Source organism: Macaca mulatta, chromosome X (assembly GCF_049350105.2).
Source record: "Macaca mulatta isolate MMU2019108-1 chromosome X, T2T-MMU8v2.0, whole genome shotgun sequence".
Lineage (NCBI taxonomy): Eukaryota > Metazoa > Chordata > Mammalia > Primates > Cercopithecidae > Macaca > Macaca mulatta.
The window spans coordinates 107,871,266-107,891,427 of record NC_133426.1 but is presented as its reverse complement, the minus strand read 5'-3'; the positions used below and the strand labels follow the sequence as shown (position 1 = coordinate 107,891,427).

Here is a 20,162-nt window from a genome sequence, read left to right as displayed (position 1 = left end):
TGACCTCAGGTGATCCACCTGCCTCGGCCTCCCAAAGTGTTGGTTTATGGTAGTCGCATAAATTTTTTCATTTCCTTATTTTTTAATTTTATGCAATGAGTTATATTATTTTTATAACTGAAATTTTCAAAAAAGCATTTTTTCCCATTTATTCCCTATATCAGCAAATGGCAATACCATCTCTATCAATCACTTAAGCCAGAAAACAGAGTTCCTTTTCATTCCTGTATCCAACTACCTATAAGGTAACTTCCTCTTGGGTATCTTCTAGATTCTTCAAACTCAATAATCTAATGTCGAATGCTTTCCATCTTTCCCCTAAACATGTTCTTCCTCCTCTATTCTCAGTCTTTATGAATATAACAATTTACTCAGTCACCCAAGCCAGAGCCTGGGAATGACTTCTGAGTCCTTCTCCTGTACTATTGGACCCATCCAATTTTTCACAAACTCGCCATCCCTGCAGGCTTCCATCATCTCTCTCCAGATTATTGCTGCAATAGTCATCTTCCCAACTGTTGCTGCTTGTATTCACTCTTGCCCCAGTTCATTCTAGCACCATGGCACACACCTGAAATACCAGCTACTGTGGAGGCTGAGGCTGGAGGATTTCTTGAACCCAGGAGTTCAAGACCAGCCTGGACAATATAGCAAGATCCTATCTCTTAAGAAAAAATGCAAATCTCATGTTTCTCCATTACTTAAAATCTGTCATTGGCTTCCTGTTGCTTTTATTTTATTTAGTTAGTTATTTTGAGACAGGGTCTCAGTCTGTCACCCAGGCTAGAGTGCAGTGGTGCAATCTCAGCTCACTGCAACCTCCGCCTCCTGGGTTCAAGCGATTCTCGTGCCTCAGCCTCCCAAGTAGCTGGGATAACAGGTGCGTGCCATCATGCCTGGCTCTTTTTTTCTTTTTTTTTTTTCTGTATTTTTAGTAGAGACAGGGTTTCACCTTGTTGACCAGGCTGGTCTCGAACTGCTGACCTCAAATGATCCACCTGCCTCGGCCTCCCAAAATGCTGGGATTACAGGCGTGAGCCACTGCACCCAGCCAACTTCCTATTGCTTTTAAAATAAAGTCCAACATTATTGATGAAGCTCAAAGGCCACTTCATAATCTGAAGAACTCCATTTATCTAGATATATTGGATTCCTTTCCCTGAAAAGTAGAAAGTTCTTTCATTCTGGTCCTTTTCACATTCTGTTTCCTCAGCTTGGAGTATTCTTTTCCCTAACTCTTCTGACTTAACTCTACTCACCTTTCTGTTTTTAACTTAAATATTCCTCCCTGAAGGAATATTTAATGAATAAATATAGGATTGGCTATGGAAAATCAACTTCCTCATAATTTTGTTACTTGTTTATGGTTATACCCTCAGAGATATTGCGGGTTTGGTTCCAGATTGCCACAACATAGTGAATATCTCAATAAAGCAAGTAACATGAATTTTATGGTTTCCCAGTGCATATAAACATTGCTTATACTATAGTCTATTAAGTGTACAATATCATTACATCTAAAAAACCAGTGTATGTACCTCAATTAAAATGTACTTTATTGCTTTAAAAATGCTAAAAATCATCTGAGTCTTCAGTGAGTCATATTTTTTGTTGTTGTTGTTAAGACAGGGTCTTGCTTTGTTACCCAGGCTGTAGTGCAGTAGCACTATCATGGCTCACTGCCACCTTGAACTCCTGGGCTCAAGGGATCCTCCTATCTCAGCCTCCCAAGTAGCTGGGACTACACGTGTTTGCCACCATGCCTGGCTATTTTTAAATTTTTCTATAGTGATGAGATCTCACCATCTTGCTCCGGCTGGTCTGAAACTCTTGGGCTCAAGCAATCCTCCCAGCCTGGCCTCCCAAAGTGCTGGGATTACAGGCATGAGCCACCGTGCCCGGCCAACTCTTCATCTTTAGATGAAGATACCTCATCTATCTGTATAAGGTATACAGATACGTGTATACCTTATACATCTATCTTCTAAGCATAAGGACATTTTTCTACATAACCATAATATTATGAGTTCAACTAAGAAAATTAGCAGTACCTCACTAATCTTCACTAATGTCATCTAATGTAGTCCAGTGCTTCTTGAGGTGTGATCTGGAGACTGCCTGATGTTTCACAGGGAGATAAGGAGTTTATACCAAAGTATATATCATAGTACCACATTCTTTTTCTTTTTCTTTTTTTTTTTTTTTTAAGATGGAGTCTTACTCTGTCACCCAGGCTGGAGTGCAGCAGCACGATCTCAGCTCACTGCAGCCTCCACCTCCTGGGTTCAAGTCGTTTCTCCTGCCTCAGCCTCCTGAGAAGCTGGGATTACAGGTGCGTGCTATCACACCGGGCTGATTTTTGTATTTTTAGTAGAGATGGGGTTTCACCATGTTGGCCAGGCTGGTCTTGAACTCCTGACCTCAGGTGATCCACCCACCTCGGCCTCCTAAAGTGCTGGGATTACAGGCGTGAGCCACTGCACCTGGCCTGCATTCTTTTTCTTTTTCTTTCCTTTTCCTTTTCCTTTTCCTTTTCCTTTTCCTTTTCCTTTTCCTTTTCCTTTTCCTTTTCCTTTTCCTTTTCCTTTTCCTTTCCTTTCCTTTCCTTTCCTTTCCTTTCTTTCTTTCTTTCTTTCTTTCTTTCTTTCTTTCTTTCTTTCTTTCTTTCTTTCTTTCTTTCTTTCTTTCTTCTTTTTCTTTTTCTTTTTTTCTTTTTCTTTTCTTTCTTTTTTTATTTTGAGTGAGAGTCTTGCTCTGTCACCCAGGCTGGAGTGCAGTGGCGCAATCTTGGTTCACTGCAACCTCTGCCTCCTGGGCTCAAGAAATTCTTATGCCTCAGCCTCCCATGTAGCTGGGATTATAGGCATGCGCCATCATGCCTGGCTAATTTTTTTTTGTATTTTTAGTAGAGATGGGGTTTCACCATGTTGGCCAGGCTGGTCTTAAACTACTGACCTAAAGTTATCTGCCTGTCTCAGCCTCCCAAAGTGCCAGAGTATCACATTCTTTATCAAAAAAGTCTTAAAAAAAAAAAAAAGGCACCTGAATTAAACAGTGTATTGACTTAGCGACATTGTTCATTTACATCTGTGGTCTGGCAAGGTACAACTGCTTTACATTCAATTGCCCCAACTGTCCCCAAAATGTTTTTTATGGCCAATTCACATGTTACATTTGGTGGTTGTGTCTGTGTCTCTTTAGTATCTTTCTTTTTTTTGGGAGATGGTCTTGCTCTGTCATAGCCCAGGCTGGAGTGCAGTGGCACAATCTCAGCTCACTGCAACCTCTACCTCCTGAGTTCAAGTGATTCTCCTGCCTCAGCCTTCTGAGTAGCTGGGATTACAGGTATGTGCCACCACACCCGGCTAATTTTTGTATTTTTAGTAGAGATGGGGTTTCACCATGTTGGCTAGGCTGGTCTTGAACTCGTGACCTCAAGTGATGCACCTACCTCGGCCTCCCAGAGTACTGGGATTACAGGCATGAGCCTCCATGTCTGGCCTCTTTAGTCTCTCTCAATGTAGAATGATCTCCTCACTTTTTTTTTTTTTTTTTTTTTTTACCCAAGGCACTGACTTTTTAGAGACCAGGTCTGTTCCACATTATGGATTTGTCTGATTTTAAGGTGACCAACTGTCCTGGTTTGTCTAGGACTCTCCTAGGTCGAACACTGATCTTACATCCTGAGAAACTCCTCAGTCCTGGGTAAACCAGGATGTTTTGTTTACTTGTGTTCATGTTTAACTTTTTCTTGACCTAAATTTCTTGTAAACTTGAAGTTAGGTCTAGTGGCTTGATTAGACTCACATTAAAACATTTTTGATGGCCGGGCATGGTGGCTCACGTCTGTAATCCCAGCACTTTGGGAGGCTGAGGCAGGTGGATCACCTGAGATCAGGAGTTTGAGATCAGCCTGACCAACATGGAGAAACTCCATCTCTACTAAAAATACAAAATTAGCTGGGCGTGGTAGCACATGCCTGTAATCCCAGCTATTCGGGAGGCTGAGGCAGGAGAATCACTTGAACCCGGGAGGCGGAGGTTGTGCCATTGCACTGTAGCCTGGGCAACAAGAGCGAAACTCTGTCTCAAAAAAACAAAGAAACAAAAACACATTTTTGACAAGAATACTTAAGTGATCTGTGGGCAGTGGCTCAGGTGGAGGCAGGAGGATCACTTAGGCCCAGGAGTTCAAGACCATCCTCAGCCTTGGTAACATAGAGAACCAAATCTTGAGAACCAAAATATGTTTTTTTCTGTGTGAAAGGGTTTTATATCAGTTTTTAAAGTTTTTCTTTTCTTTTTTTTTTTTTTCAGAAACAGTGTCATGAAGGAAAGTTTTAAAATCTTTTTCTCCAACCTAGGCAATATGGCAAAACCCTATCTCCACAAAAAACAAAAAAAAATTAGCCAGGCACAGTGGTGCACACATGTAGTTCCAGCTACTTTTGGAGGTTGAGGCAGGAGGATTGCTTGAGCCTGGGAGGTGGAGGCTGCAGTGAGCCATGGTTTTACCACTGTATTCCAGCCTGCATGACAGAGCAAGACCCTGTCTCAAAAAAATCCAAAATTGAACAGCTAGCTGGACGTGCTGGTGCATGTCTGTAGCCCCAGGTATTTAGGAGGCTGAGGTGGGAGGATTGCTTGAGCCCAGGAGGTTGAGGCTGCAGTGAACCATGATGGTGCCACTGCACTCCAGCCTGGGTGACACAGCAAGATCCTGTCTCAAAAAAAAAAAAAAAAAAAGCCCCAAAACTTAAAGTGTTGGTATGTACATCATGTTGCATCCCATTAGGAGGTACATTATTTCAGTTGTTCACTTGTAGTAAAGGTGATGGTTAAGTTGATGGCCCTCAGAACTCTCCATGTAATTTTCTTCTTTGTAATTAATAAGAAATCTGTGGGAGTTGGCCAGGTGCAGTGGCTCACGCCTGTAATCCCAGCACTCTGGGAGGCTGAGGCAGGTGGATCACCTGATGTCAGAAGTTCAAGACCAGCCTGGCCAACATGGTGAAACCTCATCTCTACTAAAAATACAAAAATTAGCTGGGTGTGGTGGTGCACGCCTGTAATCCCAGCTACTCGGGAGGCTGATGCAGGAGAATCGCTTGAACCCAGGAGGCGGCAGTTGCAGTGAGCTGAGATTGTGCTATTGCACTCCAGCCTGGGCAACAAAAGCGAAACTCCATTTCAAAAAAAAAAAAAGCTATTGGATGTCACTCTAATGCCATGTGACTATCCTGTTTCCCAACAACCTCTTCCCTAAAGATTTTAGCATCCATTGATTATTGTTTCCTGACTCAGTCATTTAATATTTTTTAATTTTTTAATTTATTTTGGTCAGATGCGGTAGCTCACACCTGTGTAATCCCAGCACTTTGGGAGGCTGAAGCAGGAGGATTTCTTGAGTACAGGAGTTTGAGAACAGCCCGGGGAACATGGTGAGACCAGGTCTCTATCAAAAAAAAAAAAAGAAAACTTGGCATGGTGGCATACACTTGTATTTTTAGCTACGTGGGGGTCTGAGGTAGGAGATTAGCTTGAGCCTGAGAGGTAGAGGCTGCAGTAAGCCATGATCAGATCGTGTCACTGCACTCCAGCCTGGGTGGCAGAGCAAGACCCTGTCTCAACAACATAATTACTTTCTCTTTATTTTATTTTATTTTTGTGTACCCACTGATGGTAAATTAATAGTTTAATTGGGGATTGAAAAGCCATGATTTCCTAATTCTGTCAATCAATCTGTGTTTATTAACTGTCACTTTTTTTTTTTTTTTGGAGACGGAGTTTTGCTCTTATTGCCCAGGCTGGAGTGCAATGGCACGATCTCGGCTCACTGCAACCTCTGCCTCTCGGGTTCAAGCAATTCTCCTGCCTCAGCCTCCCAAGTAGCTGAGATTACATGCACCTGCCACCAGGCCCAGCTAATTTTGTATTTTTAGTAGAGACGGGATTTCACCATGTTGGCCATGCTGGTGTTGAACTCCTGACCACAGGTTATCCACCTACCTCGGCCTCCCAAATTTCTGGGATTACAGGCGTGAGCCACCGCACCCAGCCAGCTGTCACTCTTTTATAAAAATGAGCTTTTCCCTATGTCAAGGGTATGAACTAGAGTTCCTCCAAAAAAGCCAGGTAAAGACCTAAGTCTTTCCCCTTTAATACCAATTTTTAGAGCAAGAAATTAGTATAATAATTGCTTCCTAATAATTACTATGGTGACTATATGGTAAATGCACCTGATAGCAATAACTGAAGCATATCCTGAGAATGGCCCTGTATGGCAGATGCACTTGAATGCGATAGGGAGTTTCCAGCTAGGGAACCCAGAGATCCATTTCTTATCTGTGAGGAACATCTGAGGTCCTGGCCTGTCCCATGAAATGCAGGCCATATGAGGAATTGAGGCCCTTTGTTTTGGTTTAAATGAGGGTTGCCAGGTGCAGGTTGTTAGGGGGAGGGTTAAGTGAAAATGCTATATAAACCCCATGCTTTTGCACATGGTTGCAGTTCCGTCCAGCCCATCACCACTGGACTCTTCCCTGAATGTAAGTCCCCAGTTAAAACAAAAACAAACAAACAAAAAAGCACCATGTCTTGTTTGCTGTCTCTGGATCTGTTCTTCGGCCTCTTGAACCCGGTTCTGTCCAAATTGGAGTTGACAGTGGTCCGGCACAATAGTGGCAAAGTTGTTTTCCCCCACTTTTTTTTTTTTTTTTAACATCACTTGATTCAGTGATTTTCTTATTTGAATTCCGTGTTTTAAGTTCAATTCAATTATCTTCCTTTTGATGCTCAAATTTTCTACAGTTTGGCCAGTGGGAGTCCCTTCAGCTGGCTCTCATGTAACTTAACATGCCTCCATTAGTATTTGAGCACTTCCTTAGATTCTGGCACAAGATTCCCAGGGTCACTTTACATTTTCCTTGCCCCAGTCCTGGAACCAGCCATTTCCAATGAGCCCTGGTTCCTTTCAGTGTAGAATGGTGTTTAGAAACCAAGATCTGGGCTGGGTACAGTGACTCACACCTGTAATCCCAGCACTTTGGGAGGCTGAGGTGGGAGGACTGCTTGCATTCAGGAGTTTGAGACCAGCCTGGGCAACATAGTGAGACCTCCATCTCTATAAAAAAAAAAATTCCGGGCGTGGTGGTGTGTGCCTGTAGTCCCAGCTACTCAGGAGGCTGAGGCGGGAGGATTACTTGGGCCTGGGAGGTTGGGGCTCCAGTAAGCCACGATTGTACCACTGCACTCCATCCTAGGTAACAGTGTGTGGCCCAGTCTCAAAAATATATAAAAAATATTGATGACTGGGCCCCAGAGATTCCAATTTAATTGGTTTGGGGAGGGTCTTAGTCATAAGTCTTTTAAAAATTACTGTCCACCCTGCCCGGTGATTCTAGTATGCAGTCAAGGTTGTGAACCAGTAGTCGAGTTTTACCTGTCTAAGTGTGATCCCTGGACCAGCAGCTTTGGCATCACCTGGAAACTTGTTAGAAATGCACACATTTGGGCTCTCCACCAACTGAATCAGAAACGCTGGGGCTAGGGCAATCTAATTTAATATGTCTTTCAGGTGATTCTAGTGTGCATTCAAGTTTAGGAACGAATGACTCAGAGCAACTATTCTCAGCCTTGGTTGCATATTACCTGGAGACCTTCAAAAACAAGTTCCTGGGTGTCATCCCTTCACATTCTGATTTAATTCATTTTGGGAGTAGCCCTAGCATCGTTATTTTAAAAGCTCTCCAGATGACTCGTGTGTCGCCAAGGATGAGAATCACTTTGAATTTTTGGTCTCTAAGTCCAGTGTTTGGTGTGATGAGTAAAAGTGCACACCAGGTTGCAGATAAAATGTAACTACAGTAGTCGGGTAATACATAGGCCAGATAGCTTGTCTTTCTGCTTGCTACTCTTCTAGACCTACCCAGCTGTTCTGAGCACTGGTTTGCAGTCCTTTGCAAAGGCTTTTATTTCTTTAAAGCACTCCTTTCTCATTCCTTCTGCCATTATTTTGGGGGGTATGGTAGAAAGTAGGGCTTAGGTATCATCAGTTACTAGTAATCCTAGCGAAAGATTATAATTCCTAGCCTAAGTTAATAAAATTAACTCTCAGGCTGGGTGCGGTGGCTCACGCCTATAATCCCAGCACTTTGGGAGGCCAAGGCAGGTGGATCACCTGAGGTCAGAAGTTCCAGACCAGCCTGGCCAACATGGTGAAACCCCATCTCTACTAAAAATACAAAAAATTAGCTGGGCACGGTGGTGGGCACCTGTAATCCCAGCTACTCAGGAGGCTGATGCAGGAGAATCACTTGAACCCAGGAGGTGGAGGTTGCAGTGAGCCGAGATCGTGCTATTGCACTCTAGCCTGGGCAACAAGAGCGAAACTTCGTCTTAAAAAAAAAAAAAAAAAATTAACTCTCATACATGTGAGAGAAAAGTGAGCTCATTTTAATATTAAAGTAGGACAGTTATCCTCAGTCTGCTTCCCACTGCCCTTCTAGAATGGGCTTCTTTCCATTAGGCTCATCTTAGAGTTGCTGAACCAATGAGTGCAAATTTTGTCATTGCCCTTTCAGATTTGGAGTTTCACCTACTATGGTGGTTTCCAGCCTTGGCTGCACATCATTGGAATCACCTGAGGGAGCTTTTTAAAACACTTCCTAGTTCCTGGGGTTTGATCCTCCAGAGATTCTGATTTAATTGGTCTGGGGTGTGGCCGAAGTATCTGAATTTTTAAAAGATCCCTAAGGTGATTCTAATTTGCAGTCAATCAGGGTTATGATCCTCTGATTAGGGCTGTGGTTCCCAAACTTGTATGTGTATTAAAATCTCCCAGGGATCTTTCCAAACTTCCAAGTGCGGACCATGCCCAGACCAACTGAATCATCACAATTGCTGGAGGTGGGACGTAGGCGTTGGTAATAGTAAAATTTCCCCGGTGATTCCCATATGCAGCCAGCATTGAGAAGCACAGTATGATGGTATTAGATAATGCCCTTTGATTGTTTTTGGGCTGGAAGGGAGAAAATGATTGTCATTTGTTGAGATGTAAGTCTCCCAACCCTTTATCTTCACAATCATATTGGAAATTTATAGCTTACAGGGGAATCATTGTCACTTTCCTAAGGAATATATTTCAAAATGGCATGCCCATGAAGTGCAGTCATGAAGCTCCCTTAGTACTTGCCAATTAATGTAAGTGCAAAAGGACAATTGAAATGAAATACAGCTATTATGTCTGACACTTAAAAATTTTCCATCAGATGATTCTATTTCATTAATACATGTATTTCCACATTATGTTTCTCATTGTCTCTCTTCAAAGGAGACTAAGCAGGGTGGCAGTGCCCACATGTGACCCAGAGCCACACAATGAAGGAACATGTAAATATCCTCATGTCCATTTGTAACTGTTAGGGACATTCATGATACATGGAGGGGAGAGGCCTTTGCTCTGAGGACCTACAAAAGGAATTGAAGTATTTCAGGATATTGGTATTTACCATTTGCCTTTACTGATTACCTTTATACATAACCAAGCCAAGGAATATCAAAGAAGAGAAGGCTATACTAAGCTGTTTAGTAGTCTGTCTCCTCCAACTAGACTGTAAGGTTTAAGAGGACAGGTGCTATATCTTGGTCACTGTTGTATATGTAACACCTAGCACAGTGTCTGAAATATGGCAGGTGCTTACATAGGCGATATAGCATACTGGTCAAGCAGAGCAGTTTTGGAGTCAGGCTGACCTGGCCTGAATCCTGACTCTATCACTTATATGCTCTGTGATCTAGAACAAGTTACTTGACCTCTCAAACGCTCTTTTTATACCCCTCTCCGTGTAAAATAAGGATAATAATAGCACTTATCTCATGGATATTGCTGTGACCAATTTAGTGAAACAGTCTATGTATATATAAAACACTTTGCAAATTGCTTGGCACATAGCATGTGTGAAATGGGTGTCATTCTTTTTTCTTTTCTTTTTGAGATGGAATCTCGCTCTGTCACCCAGGCTGGAGTGCGGTGGCACCATCTCGGCTCACTGCAACCTCCGCCTCCTGGGTTCAAGCGATTCTCCTGCCTTAGCCTCCTGAGTAGCTGGGATTACAGGCATGTGCCACCACACCCGGCTAATTTTGTAATGGGTGTCATTCTTTTTTTTTTTTTTTTTTTTTTTTTTTTTGAGACGGAGTCTCGCTCTGTCGCCCAGGCTGGAGTGCAGTGGCCAGATCTCAGCTCACTGCAAGCTCCGCCTCCCGGGTTCCCGCCATTCTCCTGCCTCAGCCTCCCGAGTAGCTGGGACCACAGGTGCCGCCACCTCGCCCGGCTAATTTTTTGTGTTTTTAGTAGAGACGGGGTTTCGCCGTGTTAGCCAGGATGGTCTCGATCTCCTGACCTTGTGATCTGCCCGTCTCGGCCTCCCAAAGTGCTGGGATTACAGGCTTGAGCCACCGCGCCCGGCCTAATGGGTGTCATTCTTAATCATCCAATTATTTGTTGACAAATACATGGATGTCATGGCCTGCTTTCCCTTCCCATTACTGAGATTAACTGGCAAAAATAATTTGTTTCCTGTAAGTTTTCTTTCTTTTCTTTTCTTTTTTTTTTTGAGATGGAGTCTCACTCTGTCACCCAGGCTAGAGTGCAGTTGCATGATCTGGCTTACTGCAATCTCTGCCTCCCGGGTTCAAGTGATTCTCCTGCCTCAGCCTCCTCAGTAGCTGGGATTACAGGCATGCACCACCACGCCCGGCTAATTTTTGTATTTTTAGTAGAGATGGGGTTTCACCATGTTGGCTGACTGATCTCAAACTCCTGACCTCAAGTGATCCCCCCTGCTTCAGCTTCCCAAAGTGCTGGGACTACAGGTGTGAGCCACTGCACCAGGCCAATTTTCTGTGTTTTCAATAATTAATTTTAGGCAAATCAAACCAAACACGTTGCAGAGTCCCTTCCCTGTTGGTGTGGGTGTTTCTCAGCATTTATGTTTTAGTCAAATATTACAGCTTCTAGTGAAAAGTTTATATGATTTGAAGAAAAACGAAGCATAGAAAGCAGACTAAGAAGGCTATCTCTCATTTTGTCACCTTCATAATGTTGGTTGCTAAAAATAACCTACTTGTCAAATCGTTTTGTACTACTGTGAGAAGTGCTAGTGTAAGACATGTTTTCTGAAAATAACTGTGATGAGGTGTCATGGATTAAGGACTTTGGTACAGAATTGATGGAGTTCCCTTCTGGGTGGGGTGGCTCAGGATCATAAATTGTTTGGAACACCTAGTAGCTTGCCCTTTCAGCTCCTTAAGAGGAAACCTGTTTGTAGGATTTTTTTTTTTTTTTAACTAACCAATCTGTAAATGTTGTATGGGATCCTGAATTAAATCTTGAACAACAACAAAAAGAACATTAGTGAAAAAAACTGAAGTCTAAATAAAGTCTATTGTCTAGTAACTAGTATGATGCTAATGTTAATGTTAGTGTGATAGTTTTGATCAGTGTACCGGAAGATGAGATGCTACCATTAGGGGAAGCTGGGTGAAGGGTGTACATGAACTTTCTGAACTATAGTTATAACTCGTGAGTAAATCTAAAATTATTTCAAAATGCAAAGTTAAAAGAAACTAACTATAGTCTTTGGAAAACTAAATATACTAATTGAGAGCTAATTCTAGAAAAACCAGGTCTGGTCAGGTATTAAGACTACATCTCGAGGGAGAGAATTTTACTCATTCAGATACCCAGATATGTGCTAGATGTTTGACTGACTGTAAGTACCACCCCTGCCAAGGTGACAAGAGGGGTAGCGTGTAACAATTCTTTTACAAATATGGAACTTCTAGAAGCCTATCAAAAAAAAAAAAATCTAGTTCCTTTCTTTCCATATAAGCAAGGCTAGTTCAAAACACAGTGGCCCGACTAAAAGAGGTTCAAATATAAGTTATTTTTTGGTTTTTTGTTTGTTTGTTTTTTGAGTAGCATCTCACTCTGTTGCCCAGGCTGGGTGCAGCGTTGTGATTATAGCTCACTGCAGCCTCAGCCTCCTGGGCTCAAGTGACCCTTTTGTTTCAGCCTCCTGAGTAGCTGGGACTACAGGCACGTGTCAATATGCCTGGCTAATTTTTGATTTTTAGTAGAGATGAGGTCTCACTATGTTGCCCAGGCTGGAAAAGTAAATTTTCTTTTTCTTTTTTTTTTTTTTTTTTAGAATGGAATATATTTTTTAATTTATTTATTATTATTATACTTTAAGTTGTAGGGTACATGTGCATAACGTGCAGGTTTGTTACATATGTATACTTGTGCCATGTTGGTGTGCTGCACCCATCAACTCGTCATTTACATCAGGTATAACTCCCAGTGCAATCTCTCCCCCCTCCCCCCTCCCCATGATAGGCCCCGGTGTGTGATGTTCCCCTTCCCAAGTCCAAGTGATCTCATTGTTCAGTTCCCACCTATGAGTGAGAACATGCGGTGTTTGGTTTTCTGTTCTTGTGATAGTTTGCTAAGAATGATGGTTTCCAGCTGCATCCATGTCCCTACAAAGGACACAAACTCATCCTTTTTGATGGCTGCATAGTATTCCATGGTGTATATGTGCCACATTTTCTTAATCCAATCTGTCACTGATGGACATTTGGGTTGATTCCAAGTCTTTGCTATTGTGAATAGTGCTGCAATAAACATACGTGTGCATGTGTCTTTATAGCAGCATAATTTATAATCCTTTGGGTATATACCCAGTAATGCGATGGCTGGGTCATATGGTACATCAAGTTCTAGTACCATAAAAATCCTAGAGGAAAACCTAGGTAGTACCATTCAGGACATAGGCATGGGCAAAGACTTCATGTCTAAAACACCAAAAGCAACGGCAGCAAAAGCCAAAATTGACAAATGGGATCTCATTAAACTAAAGAGCTTCTGCACAGCAAAAGAAACTACCATCAGAGTGAACAGGCAACCTACAGAATGGGAGAAAATTTTTGCAATCTACTCATCTGACAAAGGGCTAATATCCAGAACCTACAAAGAACTCAAACAAATTTACAAGAAAAAAACAAACAACCCCATCAAAAAGTGGGCAAAGGATATGAACAGACATTTCTCAAAAGAAGACATTCATACAGCCAACAGACACATGAAAAAATGCTCATCATCACTGGCCATCAGAGAAATGCAAATCAAAACCACAATGAGATACCATCTCACACCAGTTAGAATGGCGATCATTAAAAAGTCAGGAAACAACAGGTGCTGGAGAGGATGTGGAGAAATAGGAACACTTTTACACTGTTGGTGGGATTGTAAACTAGTTCAACCATTATGGAAAACAGTATGGCGATTCCTCAAGGATCTAGAACTTGATGTAAATTTTCTTAATCTCCCATCTTAGACTTATTTGGTCGGCTTGGAGTTAGGAAGGAATTTCTCACTGTAGTGCCAAACCTGAAATGGTAATTGTGTTTGAGCGAGTTCCCTGAACATAAGGGGGCGAGGGGAGGAAGAGGAACAATCCAGGCCATTTTTGTTGATACATAATAGTTGCACATATTTTTTTGGATACATATGATGTTTCAATATATGCATACAATGTGTAATGATCAGATCAGGGTAACTGAGATATTTGTTGCCTCAAATATTTTTTCTTTGTTGGGAATGTTTAAACTGTTCTAGCTGTTTTTAAATATACAATAAGTTATTGTTAACTGTAGTCACCCTACTGTGCTATTGGACATTAGAACTTATTCCTTCTATTATAACTGTTTGTTTGTATTGATTAACCAACCTCTCTTTCTCCGCTCTCCCCTCCACCCTTCCCAGCCTCTGGTATTTATCATTCTATTCTCTACCTCTGTGAGATAACTTTGTTAGCGCCCACATGTGAGTGAGAACATATGATATTTGTCTTTGTGTGTCTGGCTTATTTCATTTAACATAATGGCCTCTAGTTCCATCCACATTGCTCCAAATGACAGGGCACCAGCCCCCTTAGTATTCAGTTCTCCTTTAGTCCCTGAACCACACTATCAGTGGAGCTAACTCCTGTGTTAGCTAGAAGGCAGGTGTCTTTGTAACCTAGTGTAATCAGCATGACAATTTTCTTTAAAAAAATGTATATTAAGAATGTGTTGGAGTAGGGGCTATGGAATGTAAAAGAACTGTAGAACTCTTCATTATTTTAAGTTCTTTAGAGAAGTGCTCTTATATGTATGCTTTACATAGTTAGGATCAGCATGTGTATCTGCTCTTTCCTATTCTGCTGTTTTCACTTAACATTATTTCACATTCTGGTTTCCACCCACACAGTGCACATAATTGCCATCTTTAATGACTGTGTAACATTCCATTGTATTGAATAGCATGCCAGTTGTTAGGACTGGGCTTATTTTTCTGAGCAGATCTAAAGGCCTGCTGTCTCATAGCACCAGAGGTCTATTTTAGTGCCTGGATGTGGCGACTAGCATGAGCGTGGGATCGCGTGGGATTCCTGAGTCATCAGTGCACAGCACAGCCTGAGTGCTTTGTTAACATTGCTTTCCCATCACCCAACAGCAGAGCCACCTCAGCTCCCTGGACCGGAGCCTGGCACTTACTGGGCACAGGGGTGGAAGTACATTCCTCCTGAGCTGATATTATCTATGTGCCAATAGCAGAAAGCATCTGCCACCTTCTCCTGCCTTGGATAATAATGCCACCTTGTTTCCCCTAGAGTTTGACATGAGAAAAAAGGCAAGGGGAGTGGGAGAATGTTTTATTACAGCTGAAGGAATAAGGCACAGATCCGGGGTGCCGTGGCTATAGTTCTTTTAGTTGCAGCTATTGAAAATACAGTGTGATGAGGGGATGGTTTCAGTCTTAGAAAGTTGGGTGACAGTTCTCATTCTCTGTACTCCTTCGTGTCAGAAATTTAAGGTTTGGTCCTCCAATAAAGGGTTTACAGGGTTGAGTAACAAAGCAGCGAGTTCAGGCTTGACCCGTAACTCAGCCATGGCCATCTTATGGTTAAGAATACTAGTTGGCAGGATTCTCCTGAGAAGAGTGATCTTGTGTTAAGTGCACTTATTACATCTTGCCAGTAGCAACTGCCTTGAAAATGAGTGATTTGAAGACATTATTGAGAGGGAAGAGCGATATTCAAAACACAGCTGGGGCTGGGCACGGTGGCTCACACCTGTAATCTCAATACTTTGGGATGCCAGGGTCGGAGGATTGCTTAAGCCCAGGAGTTCGAGGTTGCAGCGAGCTATGATTGTGGCACTGCGCTACAGTCTGGGTGACAGAGCAAGACCCTGCCACTAAACAAAAATAAAAACACAACTGGTATGGCCCAAACACCCAACACTTGAATCTCTGGGGGATTTATAACTAATTTAGCTACTACTGGTTTCCATGCTCCAACCCTGAATTACCACTGTTCTTTCTTAACCTTTGCTGCGTGCTAACTATATGACCCATTTCCTACAGAGGTCATAGATTGCTTAACAACTCTGCTGACAGAGCGCTACTGGCAGGTAGACAACACATGAATGGCGAGTGAGGACTGGAGTGCAGGAGTTGAAAACCATTTAGAGCAGAAGGACCTGTCTACTTATCCATAGTGAATTCTCTAGTCAGAAAGCCCAGGTCTGTCCCTGAAAGATAAGATAGAAACATACCCAGAGCCATATGAGTGAGTGATAGGCCAGGGTCATTCAAGCTGCAAGTGCCTCTGATGGTAGCTACATTCTAAACGTCCTGGAGAGCGACCAATACATTGACAACTAAAGAAAAAAAACCCCACTCATAGGTGGGAATTGAACAATGAGATCACTTGGACACAGAAAGGGGAACATCACACACCGGGGCCTATTGTGGGGAGGGAGGAGCGGGTAGGGATAGCATTAGGAGATATACCTAATGTAAATGACGAGTTAATGGGTGCAGCACACCAACATGGCACATGTATACATATGTAACAAACCTGCACGTTGTACACATGTACCCTAGAACTTAAAGTATAATAAAAAATAAATAAAAATAAATAAGAAAAAGAAATTACATCAAAATGTTAACATTTTACAAAGCTTGGTAATGGCTGTGTTATTGCATTATAACTCCCTGTATGCATTTCATTTTGCTTAATTAAAAAAAAAAAACAACGAAAGAAAGAAATTGAATTCAGTCTGAGCCATTGAGAGGGAGAGGAAGAAATGGGAGGGGATGTTAGTTTACTCATCCATAAAACAAAGAGGAAAAGATCACCTTTTTTATATGTTGAACATTGAGAAGTCTATTTCTGTGACATCTATTCTCCTAAAACTTTTAATCAGGCAACCCAGAAGACTTGAACCTTCATAAACCAAATGCCAGCTCTAAAATGCAGCCTTACTTGAACTGACAGGTCAAAACAATATAATAATTCATCCTGACAAAAATGAAAAATTATTTTCCATTAGCCCATTTTGCTGAAAGGCTAATAACAATATATTTCCTTATAAACTTATTCCATTTCAATTTTAAAAATGGAATTTTGTATCTATTTTAGTTTTTATTATCTTCTACTACCTTCCATTATTGTCCTTTTTTTAATTACGAAAGAGCTTATCTCTATAAACTATCTTTTTTCTGTGACGAGTTAAGAGACAGCAATAAACTTATACAATTTTTAAAAAGCAGCATTTAATATTTTAGATACTGAGAGCAATTCATTTATAACCATTTTAAGGGGGAAAAAAAAGCCAAATGTGCTCCTAAGACTCCTATGAGTAAATGTATTATATTAGTCCATTTTCATACTGCTATGAAGAAATACCCAACACTGGGTAACTTATAAAGAAAAAGAGGTTTAGGGCCGGGTGCGGTGGCTCACACCTGTAATCCCAGCACTTTGGGAGGCCGAGGCAGGTGGATCACCTGAGGTCAGGAGTTCAAGACCAGCCTGGCCAACATGGTGAAACCATGTCTCTACTAAAAATACAAAAATTAGCCAGGTGTAGTGGCACACACTTGTAGTCCCAGCTACTTGGGAGGCTGAGGCAGGAGAATCACTTGAACCCGGGAGGGAGAGGTTGCAGTGAGCTGTGATCATGCCACTGTACTCCAGCCTGGGTGACAGAACGAGACTCCATCTCAAAAAAAAAAAAAAAAAAAAAAAAAAAAGAGGTTTAATGGACTCACAGTTCCACATGTCTGGGGAGGCCTCACAATCATGGCAGAAGGTGAAGGAGGAGCAAAGGCACATCTTACATGACTGCAGGCAAGAGAGTGTGTGCTGCGGAACTGCCCTTTATAAAACCATCAGATCTTTTGAGACTTATTTACTATCATGAGAACAGCACGGGAAAAACCCACCCCATGATTCAATTACCTCCCACCAGGTCCCTCCCACGACATGAGGATTATGGGAGCTACGATTCAGGATAAGATTTGGACGGGAACACAGTCAAATCATATCATGTATATTCGTGATACATCATTTGAAAGAGTAAAATACGATGGTGTAACAGAAAAAAAAAAAAAAACCCCAAGGCAACCACTTGCCTTTAAGAAAATTTGCCCTCCAGGTTCAAGAGAGTATCCATTTCTTGGTTCCTGGGCTGCCCCACTGAGAAAGAGATTTGTAAAACCTCTTTGGCAGATTTAGGATTCTCAAAGACAAAAATATGGGAGACATTGGTTGTAATTACCCTAGATTCTCTATGCACTTTGTACTTGAGAGTCTAAGACATCTCTCTTTGGGCTGTTCTCTACAGAAAAGTGGATACCTATCCCAGAAGGGGGACTATAGCTTTCTAATGATCTCACCGAGCTCCTTCCCTAAATCAACATAAGGCCGGGCGCGGTGGCTCACGCCTGTAATCCCAGCACTTTGGGAGGCCCAGACGAGCGGATCCCGAGGTCAGGAGATCGAGACCATTCTGGCTAACACGGTGAAACGCCATCTCTACTAAAAATACAAAAAATTAGTCGGGCACAGTGGCGGGCGCCTGTAGTCCCAGCTACTCGGGAGGCTGAGGCAGGAGAATGGCGTGAACCTGGGAGGCGGAGCTTGCAGTGAGCTGAGATCGCGCCACTGCACTCCAGCCTGGGCGATGGAGCGAGACTCCGTCTCTAAATAAATAAATAAATAAATAAATAAATAAATAAATAAATCAACATAATAGTAGCTAACATTTAATATCCTACTTAGGATGTGCCAGGCACTATTCTAAACATTTTTTTATGTATCATCCCTTTTAAACTTTACAGCAGGCCTTTGAGGTAGGCACTGTTATTCATGCCTTCACTGGGGGAAATTGCCTGGTCACTCAGCTTGATAAGGGGTTTGGAAAGTATATTAACAGCCTGTAGCAACACAATTAAGATTCACTCAAAAAGAGATTTTTTTTTTTTTTCTTAAATGATTAAGGGTACACTGATTGTATTGGGAGGAGGTTATTTAAATAACTTTTTGTGATTGATAGATTCTATGTAGGAAAATTTGGTTGACACCCAGGAACACCTACATTGCACAAAAGGAAGTGTGCCAATATACTGAAATTCAGTTGTGTTAGATGTTGTTCAACTTAGATTCTTCACCTAGCTCACCTTCATAGGGTATAATCCCATCCCTTTTTCCCATCCACTTTGCCTTCTCTATTGACTGAGAAAGTATGCCTGCCTCATAAACACACGTTTTATAGTATGCCCTCCTATAAAACGTTATAAAGAGAAATGTGCATGATCCAATTTTCTTACAGTTTGTTGAATTGTAGTCTCCTGCCTGATAAAACTCTTATTCAGTAGAGATATTTGTTGCATCCCCAGGTGAGAATGATTGTCAGCAGAATTCTCCATCGATATTTATCAGGCAAATTGGAGGAAGGTAGATGGGCTGAGAGGCCAAAGAAGACCCAGGGAGGATGCAGTATTTTTGAACAGAGTAAGGCACTGGCTTGGGCACACGAGATCTGGATTTTGAGGAGCAGCTCTGCCAGCCATCAGCTGTACCATCTTGGGCAAGCCACTTAACCTCTCTGTACCTCAAGTTCCTCATTTTTATAACAACAGAGGTTGGACCAGAGGCTCTGTAAGGTTCCTTTCAGCTTCATAATTCTAAGGTGTGCCTTAGTCAGAATCCTATCAAAGACCTGTAAGGTGCTTGGGATGGTTCCCTTGAAGATAAGAGCAAATGATGCAGCCATCTACAGTGTCAGACCTTCCAGATAGGGTTGTAAGGGGATCCTTCTGTACAAAGTTTCTATCCCTGAGAAGCAGTTATGAGTTAGTTCATTTATACTACTTGGTGAGATGGTATAGGGTAGACAGCTAAGAGCAAGGGTTGTGGAGTAGGACCTTAGTTTGAAAACCATTTCTGCCACCTCCTGTCCCAGGGTCCCCAGGGAAAAATTATTTAACCTCTCTGAACATCATCTTCTGCCTCTGTAAGATGGTGGTGGTAGAATCAACTTCACAGGCTTTGGAAGATGAAAGGCAGTTATATATATAAAGCACTTAGCCCAGCAGCTGGCAAAATGGAAGTGCTGGATCAACAATGTGTGCTACCACTATTGGTGTGCTTATTGATATTAACATAATTCTCCTGACACGGGCATGGATATACTTCAGCTTTTTTTCTTTTTTTCTTTTTTTTTTTTCAGACAGAATCTTACTCTGTTGCCCAGGCTGGAGTGCAGTGGCGCGATCTCAGCTCACTGCAACCTCCATCTCTGGGGTTCAAGTGATTCTCTGGCCCCAGCTTCCCGAGTAGCTGGTATTACAGGCTTGTGCCACCATCCCTGGCTAATTTTTGTATTTTTAGTAAAGGTGGGATTTCACCATATTGGCCAGGCTAGTCTTGAACTCCTGACCTCAAGTGATCCACCTGCCTCGGCCTTCCAAGGTGCTAGACATGAGCCACCGCACCCGGTCAGCATTTTTTCTTAGATAAAGCTTTCTCTTTCTGGCTTTAAGTAGCTCTAGAGTCAGAAAGATCGGGATTGAATTCTCTGCCCTGCTTTTTATTTTCCTCAACCCCAAATTTTCAAATTCAATTTAATTTCTAAATTGATATATAATAGATGTACACATTTCGTGGGTACATACGGTAATTTAATACATATAATTTATGAAGATCAAGTCAGTGTAATTGGGATATCCATCACCTTTAATATTTGTCTTTATGCTAGAACATTTG

General features: G+C 42.0%; 1 protein-coding gene and 1 long non-coding RNA gene across 2 annotated transcripts in view; one reads left to right on the top strand and one right to left on the bottom strand.

Moving 5' to 3' along the window:
* Positions 1-20,162, top strand: part of TRMT2B (tRNA methyltransferase 2 homolog B) — an 83,487-nt gene that overhangs the window by 41,583 nt on the left and 21,742 nt on the right. The gene's annotated exons all lie outside the window — the stretch shown is intronic.
* On the bottom strand, positions 5,929-11,870 carry LOC144338708 (uncharacterized). The gene is made up of 2 exons (XR_013413026.1): positions 10,712-11,870; positions 5,929-7,172 (listed from the first exon to the last, which is right to left on the bottom strand). It is a non-coding gene; the product is annotated as an uncharacterized LOC144338708 (long non-coding RNA).